This window comes from Brassica napus (genome assembly GCF_020379485.1).
Source record: "Brassica napus cultivar Da-Ae chromosome A3 unlocalized genomic scaffold, Da-Ae chrA03_Random_9, whole genome shotgun sequence".
NCBI lineage: Eukaryota > Viridiplantae > Streptophyta > Magnoliopsida > Brassicales > Brassicaceae > Brassica > Brassica napus.
The window spans coordinates 20,859-31,303 of record NW_026013983.1 but is presented as its reverse complement, the minus strand read 5'-3'; the positions used below and the strand labels follow the sequence as shown (position 1 = coordinate 31,303).

At 29.4% G+C, this 10,445-nt stretch overlaps 1 pseudogene; it reads left to right on the top strand.

The window, feature by feature from the left end:
* The first annotated feature begins 4,035 nt into the window (after positions 1–4,035).
* LOC111214182 lies at positions 4,036–6,000 on the top strand (annotated as a pseudogene).
* Positions 6,001–10,445: the final 4,445 nt, after the last annotated feature.

The following is a 10,445-nucleotide window of genomic DNA, read 5'->3' as shown; positions in this document are numbered from 1 at the left end:
TTTATGTTATTTTAATTTGAAAGTTTATGTCAATTTTTTTTTTACCATTTGAGATACTTGAAACAACTTCAAAAATCATATCTCATCAAATTTCTCGCCACTAAAAAAAACATTTTCAAACGTGGAATTTTAAATATTACAAAAGCATGTTGTGTGTGCAAACACGATAGTAAATAGCTTCATTAGATTTGTAAAAAATGATGTGCTCAAATTAATTCTAATGAGCAACTCTACAGTTTAGAGGTGCAATGTAGTATGGGAAATCATATACACATGGACTTAGATCACACAATAGATTTTAGTTATCAAATTATGCTAGACAAGTAAATAGAAAGCTAGTTAATACCTTTAAATAAAATGGTTTGTAAGTGATTGAGAAAAGTGTTAATCTTAGGGAAATTGACAGCTAAATGAGAATTGTAGAACAAACAATTGCCAAGTGTTTATGAAAAACAATTCTAAATTTTAAATCACATCAATCAAATCAATCAACTTTCGTTTGAGAGATAATCTATGCATAGATCCTAGAATTCCAAATCAATTTGTGAATTCAATCAGTTAAGAGAATGATTAAGACAAGATTTGATAAGTTCACTAAATCCCTAAACCAATTTTTTTGCATATAAGTATTTAGCTCATCACCAAATATTAGTTCAGGTAAATCAATAATGCTTTCGTATCTACCAATTATCCTAAGATCTATATTTCAGGTTGTCAATCCAAATATAGCATAAGAACAATCAAAATGAAGAATAAAAGATAACCCTAACAAGTCAATATAATATTTCATCAATTTTTGAAGAACCTTAAATCTAATATGTGGTTTATTTAAACATGATCAATGTAACACAAATCTTAATAAGTTGCATTAATAAATCAAACTAAGAGATACAATGAAGGAGTTTTAACTTGTCTCTTCAAATCTCTCTAAGATAAAAGTATAGCCTAAACAATGACTTCAGAATAATTAAATATGTCTAAAACTCGTTAGAGACTTTCTTGCAAATACTAAAAATTTTCAGGCCAAATTGCAATTCTTGAAACTTGTAAAAACTTGTCAGGACTCTTGGTCAGGATGGGTATTAGATTGACACCAGATTGAAAGTTTGACACCAAGATCACTTTTTCAGCTCTAATTTTCAGTATGCTCCAAATTGAGTTAGAATTTCCAATCTGTCCAAAATGTACATGAACTTATAAAGACTCGAAAACGATTCGACACATAATAAAAACTCTAAAATATAATTATATCATGGTTAAAATTCATAAGGACATGATAAAAAAAAATTAATGGTGGATAAATCCATAAATAAATTACGTAACGATCGAAATTCTACAGTGCAACAAATACAGGAGTGTGTTTTTTTTAACACGATAAAGGAGTATGTTTTTAAAACTTTTATACAGGTTTTTTATTAATACAAAAATCAGATATATATATATATATAATCCAAAACATCAATTAACCAATCCAACTCCAGCATCCACTGTGATTAGGAAGAAATAAACGTAGACAATACTATAAATTTTTACTATAAAAATAATATCAGAATTCATTATTAAAATTATTATTTTTGAAATTTTATTATATTCATTCCGTTTCATATACATGATATTTCAGAATATAAGATGTTTTTAACATATTTATACAACTTTAACTTTATTAGAAAATGTTTAATTAATCATATTTTACTATATTTTAATGACTGGTTGAATTATTTTTTAATTTATATTTTTAATAGCTTTTTGTTACATTAAATTAAAAAATTCAATATTTATGGGAACAAATTATTATAAATCATCTGACGGATCCAGAAAAATCATCTGACGGGAGCACAAATTTTATATTAAAATAAATAATATATTATTAGTAGAATTATTATAAATTATAATATTATTTGCCTCATAAATTATATTTATTATAAAAAAAATTTTAAAACTTTTTTATGGCTGAAAAAAAAAATTACTACTATGAGTAATCATAAAAAAAAAATAAAATTAGTAATGTAACCATAACAACACATTAATGTAAATAAAATTAATTTTAAATGTATAGAACAAGAAGTCTATATAATATATAGTATAAGAAAGATTATTATAAACTATAATTTTATTTGACTCATTAAGTTATATTATATATATATATATTTTAAAACTTTTCTAATATTATTAATCATAACAACACACTTTAAATAAAATTAATTAAATGTATAAAAAGAAGTCTATATAATATTATGTAAATTTATACTACATAATATTATTAATCATAACAACACACTTTAAATAAAATAATTTTAAATGTATAGAAAAAGAAGTCTATATAATATTATGTCAATTTATACTACATAATTTTACTTATCATATCACAAGGAATTAAATTCTAAAGTGTTAATAAAAAATGAATAGATTGTTTACTATTTTAAAATTAACTAATGTTTTATTTACTAGCAACTCATAATATGGATTTTAAAGACAATGGATCTCTATACGTCGTTTGGAAAAAAGTAAACTTAAAGATAAAAATATAATGGAAAGAAATAACGAAATATGAAAGCCAATTCAAAAGAAAAAAGAAATAAGCCATTTTATTAAAAAAATATATGTAAAAAAGAAAGATAGAGAAGAAATGAAATAAGTCTGGAAAAAGGTAAGAAGAATAAAACTGAAGCGTGTCAATTGCCACATAAAACATTAAATGCACATAAAATAATTTGTGAGTTGATCGAACTCTCAACACTGGAACCAGACGGGACACTTTTACCAACGAAGCTACCAGAAAAAAATCTAACTGACAAAAGTTATATAAGTAGTCGGGGGCATGCGCCTCCCCTCGGGACAAAGCCAGGTTACCCATTATGGGGGCCTGTGCCCCCGCAATATTAATTGATAATGTAATTTTCGTGTAAATAAGCATCTGTATCAACCAAGGTTCGATTCTACTTTTTGACATGTTTCTATTTTATTATAAAGAGTGCACCCAGTAATTATATATCCTGGATTCTCCCCTGGCCCCCCGTAGCTTACATTGTAGATCCGTCCCTGGTTTTATCTATTACATCATATATTATCATATATTATGAAATAGAGAGAGAGTAACTGTTGTGGCGAATCTTGTACAAAAAAACTGTTGTGGCGATTTAAACATTCAGAAAACTCCGGTAAGAAGTTACATTGTAATTTTGTGCATGCGATTGCATGCCCATTTTGTCAATAATATACACGCGTTTGCAGTAATCAACGTGAGAATATTATAGATGCACGCGTATGCATGGATCAGCAACTGTATTTTACGTGTGTATTAACTGTGTGCATGATGGCATTCATTTTTATTTAATAAATTAAATAGATAACAATTATTTTCCAATAAATAGCAACAATTGGAAAACTTATTTAGCAAAAAAAAAACAATTGGAAAACTTTTTTGTGTAAAAAATAGTATATTATCATATGATCTCTCTCTTTTCATGCATGCATTCGCGTGTATAGACACGAATATACATGCAGTTTCCTGCTTTAAAAATATTACAATATATTTCAAAAAAAAACGTAACAACATGTATGATGTAATAATTTTAAATATATTAGCATTGACAGAAGCACCTATTGATGAAGCGGAAGGTTTATATGATAGAATTAGATATCCGTTGATTCTAAGAATACACGGAAAACTATAATAATATAAAGATTTTATTTAGTCTAAGAATGCATAAGATCAATATCTTCTTTAAATTCGTTGAGATCACCAATGATCTACCGAAAACAAGTAACATAGAAAAAACTCTTAACTTTTATTAATTAATCAAAAACTTGGATACAACTCTAGGCATAAGAAACCTATATATGTGAAAACATAATAACTATGAAACCCTAATCCTAATTAAAATAGAAAAAACTATTAAAATAAAGCTAATACAAATAAATGGTAATTATCCTAATTCTAAGCTGCATCACCTATCCCTCCTATCAACTATATAAGTCTCACACGTCTTTGTACTCTACACTTCCCATTCATATATACAATCTCAAAAGATGAAGAGTCACTACACAACATCATTTATGTTGTTTTTCTCTTATTTTGTCTTTTGATCACATCTTCTCTGCACAATCCCTCATACGACAACCCACTGATGACCTAAGCACAATTCTACAGCGTATGCATGCAATATCTTATCCTCTAAATTCGAACCCATATTCAAGAAATCCTTTAATGTCTTTTAGATTCTGTGCTTCTGCTGTGTGTTTTCAAACAGTGTGATAGAGACAGTTCCTCTATTTTACTCAAATGCTCTGTTTTGTCAAACAGAGAAGAATGGAGCGCAACCAAACTCAATCCTGGGAGAAGCGCATTACTTAAATAAAGATGATCTAGAGATCTATTCACGTGATTATAAAGGCTCACCTTCAAACTTAGTGACGGGTATGAGAGACCGTCCTCCAATGTCTTACTCTCTCAGAATGGAGTCTTTCAACACGCTCCTTCAGTCAAATGAGACAGAAAGATACGAATCTCGTCCTTTTCCCGTTGGTGGATACAACTGGTATGTTGGTATTCTGATATTATTTATTCCGGATCTAGAACCCGTTCTAAGCATAAACAAAGTGAAATATCAGTCCATTGTTTTAAAATTTTAAGAATATATATAAGCTCCAAAATTTGTTTAAAGAAAATCTATTAAAAATTTTAATGAAATTAGTAAATTTTCTATAGTCCCATAATCTCGTGTCCGAATCGAATATTACATATTAAAAACCTTTGATGGATCTTGTTATACAGGTCACTTATTGTGTATCCCAACGGGAACAGGCAGGATAGTGGCTCAGGGTTCATTTCGCTTTATTTAGCCATAGACAACTCGACTCTCCTTTCTTCGCATCAAGAGGTTTTCGCAGATCTCAGGTTTTACGTATTCAAAAGGACCGAGAGGAATTTCTTCACCGTCCAAGGTTCTTTCTAATTTTTCCATTCTATCAAGAAACATGCAATGTGTATATACTATATAGTAGTAACATCTTCTTTGTTTCAATCCGCAGATACAGATGTATGGCGATATAATATTTTCAAAACGATGTGGGGATTCCCTCGGGTCCTCCCTCTTGATACCTTCAGAAACCCGAGCAACGGATACCTCTTCAATGGAGATAACTGCGAGTTTGGTGTTGATGTGACTGTTCATTCTCCCTTTGAAAGTTCAGAACTTTTCACTGTCGCTAGGAATTTCCCTAACCCGAGGTTCACCTGGACTATTCAGAGGTCTCCACGCTGGTCGGAGATACGCATCTCTCTAATACGTTCTCGGTCGGAGGAAGGAATTGGTGAGTGAGTCCTGTCCAACACTAGTTCAAGACTAATTAGCGTATTGTGGTAGTAACAGATATTCCATATGATTAACAGGAATATACAAGTGAATCCACGTGGCCGTTCAACGGGGGCGGGAAGAGCCATGTCGATGTATCTTATCCTTAATGCGAACGAGAAAGTTAGACCCAATGAGAAGATTTATGTTCGAGCAAGGCTTAGAGTTATTAACCAAAGGATATTCTCGCTCTTGTGGACAACCATCGAAAGGCCAAGTAAGCACATGATCCGCTCATCGGTACTATAAAATTAATCATCGTTACGGACACATCCCCGATGACTAATGAATGTCTCCTTGTCGATTTTTTGTTTTTGTTTTGCAGTCGATCATTGGTTCACTACTCCGGGATTAGGTTGGGATACGATGAGTTTATCTCTCTAGATGATCTCAGAGATTTTGGAAAGGTTATGTCATGGGTGATGTGTTGATAGTTGAAGTCGAAATGGAGGCAATTTCTTCAACCAAGTATTTCCCTAGTTAGATTCTCTAACTAAGAAACTTTGTAGCTCTAAGTTTGTTTTATTATCAACCAACAATAATAAGAAAGGTATGTGTTTGTGTTTCAAATAAATGAACAAAACCTTATCTCTCTTCTTGCATAAGCACTGCAACTCAAAATCCTTACTGGACATTTGGTTATAAACTGACTATTTCAGGACCATATTAGTGTTTTATCTCTTCACCATAAAAGCAAACACTTCAACACAAACGTTGAGGCAATTAAGGAAGCATGATTTTTATTTTATTTTACCCATGAATTGGAGTTGGTCATCTGACTCATTATCTTTGCAGAAAAAGAGCATCCGTAGAATACGTTTAGTACATTTTTATTCAGTTGGGTTCAAATTTAAAACATTGGGAATGGATGACATTCTATAGAATTACGAATTTACGATTTAGATATTAATTACCACCCCTAAAAGATTAATCTAGTAGGTGATGGACATTAGACCATCTTTATCGGTGGTTTCTAAAAAGGATTTTACAAAAAAAAAAATAGTGGTGGATTCAACAAATCAGCAAAAGTCCGGTAACAAAAGTGATTAAATAAGGATTGATTTTTATTAGTTTCATGTATTGTTCGCGGATTCCACTGACACGTGGCGGCCCGCGATTGGTTCTTTTTTAATTTTTTTTGGACAAAAAAAGATAAAAAACAAAATTAAGAAAACCTTAAACCTACTTTAGCTATAATCATGCTTTTAATAGTAGAAAAACCACATGGGTTTTGTGACCACCAATTTTATAACATTAATTAACATGGGGTTCTGACCACTCGTCCGGTATAGAGCCGGTTTTGAAAGATATTTCAATTTTAATTCGCCATGCAAAACACGAGGGAATAAAAACAGCATTTATCAACGAACAATACTTAGGTTCACCCCAGGGGTGAACCTTAAATTCACCACTTTCCTTATATCTAATAAATTCCATATATTAAATAAACAGTATATATTAAATTAAAAAGCTAAAATAACTAAAAAAAATAACTAAATCCTAAACTCTAAATCATAAACCATTAAACCTAAACCCAAATCCTACCCTAAATTTTAAATCCGAATCATAGATCATAAACTCAAACCTTATATCCAAATTCTACACCTTAAACCCTAAATCTAAACCCAAATCCTAGATCCTAAACCCTAAATCCTAAACCCAAACCCTAAACCCTAAATCAACCGTAAACCTAAACCCAAATCGTAAACCCTAACCCAAACTTTAGATCTTAAACCCTAAACCCAAAACTAGAGTTTAAGATCTAGAGTTTGGGTTTAGGGTTTACGGTTTGGGTTTAGGGTTTACGGTTTGGATTTAGGGTTTAGAGTTTAGGTTAGGATTTAGGGTTTAGGGTCTAGGATTTAGGGTTTAGGTCTAGGATTTAGGGTTTAGATTTAGGGTTTAAGGTGTAGAATTTGGGTATAGGATTTGAGTTTATGATCTAGGATTTGGGTTTAAAATTTAGGGTATAGGATTTGGATTTGGTTTAGGGTTTGTGTTTAGAATTAAGGTTAGTGATTTATGATTTAGAGTTTAGAGTTTATTTTTAAGTTATTTTAGCTTTTTAATTTAATATATATTATTTATTTACATATATAGAAATTTATTGGATATAAGGAAAGTGGTGAATTTCAAGGTTCACCTTAGGGGTGAACCTAAGTATTGTTCTTTATCAACCACAGTTGTCATTTATTATCTTTAGCTTCCGGACTAAAATCTGAAATGGACCAAAAGGCTAAAAAAGAGTCTCACACATCCAAAAAAAAATCTGTATGGACCAAGTGATTGTGAATTATCATTTTATCCTTAATGAATGAATAATATGAACCATTGGATTTTATAATCTTTCTATAAATCAGAACCGTCGGATTAAGAGAAAAAAAGAGGAATATTATATTTACAAAAGTACCATTAATGAAACTCCAACCAGAGCCATTGATCATCTTTTCTATGTTTTAATCTTGGCCACACGCTTTCACAGATCTCTCATTCTCTATCCTCTCCCCTCTTTTATCTGACGCATAAATAACTCAGAGCCACACGATTTTCATTATTTTCTTCTCTCATTCGACTAGGTACAACTAGTATAACTCATACAACTATACATGTTTAAAAATAATATAACTGGTACAACTGGTATATAAATGTTATAATTCATGTACAATTTGCAGCTACTATAATTAACTCAACTATTAAATCATTTTTTACATATGATGATAAAATTTCATCTATTTTTTCTAAGGCTCTTCAATTATTGTTAAATTATTAAATTACACTATCAATTTTATTTAAGATACCTTATACTTTTAAGGTTTGTTAATTAGATTGACCATATTATTATGAAATATAAACATCGAAAATATATTTACAAAGTTATAATGTGAAAATATTGGTACAACTCCTAAAACTAAACATATAAAAAATTTGGTATATTTTATTATATATTAAACAGGAATTACTGGTATAACTGGTACAACTTTGACATTTCAAAAATTGACAAAATCAATTTGGTATTTCCATATGAAAAAAACAATCAAATGACCAAACTGGTAACTGTTTAGAAAGATTCCTTATTTTTAATGATTTTTTTTGTTTTTTGTTTTGTTTTTAGCAATTCTTACACCATCAAATAAGTTTACATGATCTATCTTATACTTTTAAGGTTTATTAACTTGTTTGTCTACATAATTTATGGAAAACATACATAAATGTATTTAAACAGTTATGAAATGTATTAACCAGACTAGTAATACTGATATAACTAGTACAACTACTCAGGTTCTGAAATTTAAATATTTCTTCGAGTATGTCATATGAAAAAAATCAATAAAGTGGCTAAATTGTAAAGTATTTATAAAGGTTCCTTATGATATTTCATGGGGTTTTTTTTTTTTTTTGCAAATCTAACACAATCACATAAGTTTGCATGATCTACCTTATACTTTTAAGGTTTGTTAACTTCTTTGTCCACATAATTTTTGGAAAACATACATGAAATGAATTTTAACAAAATTTATGATTTCATTTTATTGGGGCACAAACATGTACACATAATGAAGTGGTACAACTGAGGTAAGTTTTAATTTTATGTCGTACAACTAGCTTTTTCGATTTCACTGTCAAATATAACTATGTACAAACTGGTATAACTCAAAAACTAGTACAACTATGTACAAACCGGTACAACTCGAATACTGGTCCAACTATGTTATTTCATTTTATATTGTGCATTATATTTTAAACGTGTATCATGTTTTAAACATTATGGTTGAATATTAAATCAAGTTGTTGTACTAATTGTACTATTCCTAAATATTTTTGTGTAGTAACCTGTTATCTATTTCTTTTGGTTGAAATACATTAAATCAAAGTCGATAAATTAAGAGAAATTTTGTTAGGTACGTAAATACAACACGTAAAACTAAATAATATTTATTAAAAAATAGATATTAAAAAAACTGATGGTATTGGGATTATAAATTTTATAATTTTTAAAAACTTCATAAATTTTTGAAGATTTATTTTTTGTAGGAAAAAATTTAAATATAAAATATAATTAAATAATAAACTGAGTGAAATGTACGAATTTGCAAACATAAGAATCAAAAACTATTTGAAATCAAATTTGTAGATACAACAAACATATGTATATCATATTTTATATCAAAATATGCAAGTTTCACCATGTTCTTCTTGTGTATGTGATTACAATTGCTCTATTTCTTGTAATATTTTCATTTCCATATCAAGAAAATGAACATTGAGGCGAGAAAACCTACTAACCAGCACTAGAAAAAACACAATCAAGTGTTGCCACAATTAAACTAGTAATAGTACTACTGTAGTTAAACCGGTTGTTAAACTATTATTGTTATAGTCCAAATACCAAATATTAATGTTTATGTATTTTTTTTCAAACTCGTGATGGCTTATGCACTATCTTTTGGCAGATGCAAGCGGGAAAGATTAAACTAGTATAACTATGTACAGACGGTACAACTCAAATACTAGTACAACTATGTTATTTCATTACGATTTAAAACAATTATTTGCAAAAAAAAAACACAAAAATCATACATCAAACCCAATCTTTTTCTTCTTTCCGGTGACTCGCGTTTTTAGAACAATGTTTGAAGAATTTTCTGGCTCTGCATCTAGCTTTTTGGCCTCAAGACCAAAAAGATGAAGATGATCTTTTTCCGAAAATCGTACAACTAGTATAACTAGTACAACTTGTAAACGTATCAGTTTCAAATCAAAATATTATTAAAAATATACTATTCATATATTTGACACATGCATGCGGGGTAGATTAGACCAATATGTCTTATTGGTTCTACATCATTCTCTTTTCTAGCATCTTCGTATGCCGAAAACAATAAATATATGAAATTATTATACATCTCATAATTAAGTGATGTCATTTCATAATTTCTCAAAGCCATGTCATCTTTTTTTGTGAGAATGAACATGGTGATGATACATAAGAAATGATTTTTCAAATAATAAATATGACATACTCAATATGTACTAGTTGTACTAATTCGAGTTGTAGAAGTTGTACTAGTTTGAGTTGTACTAGTTGTACTA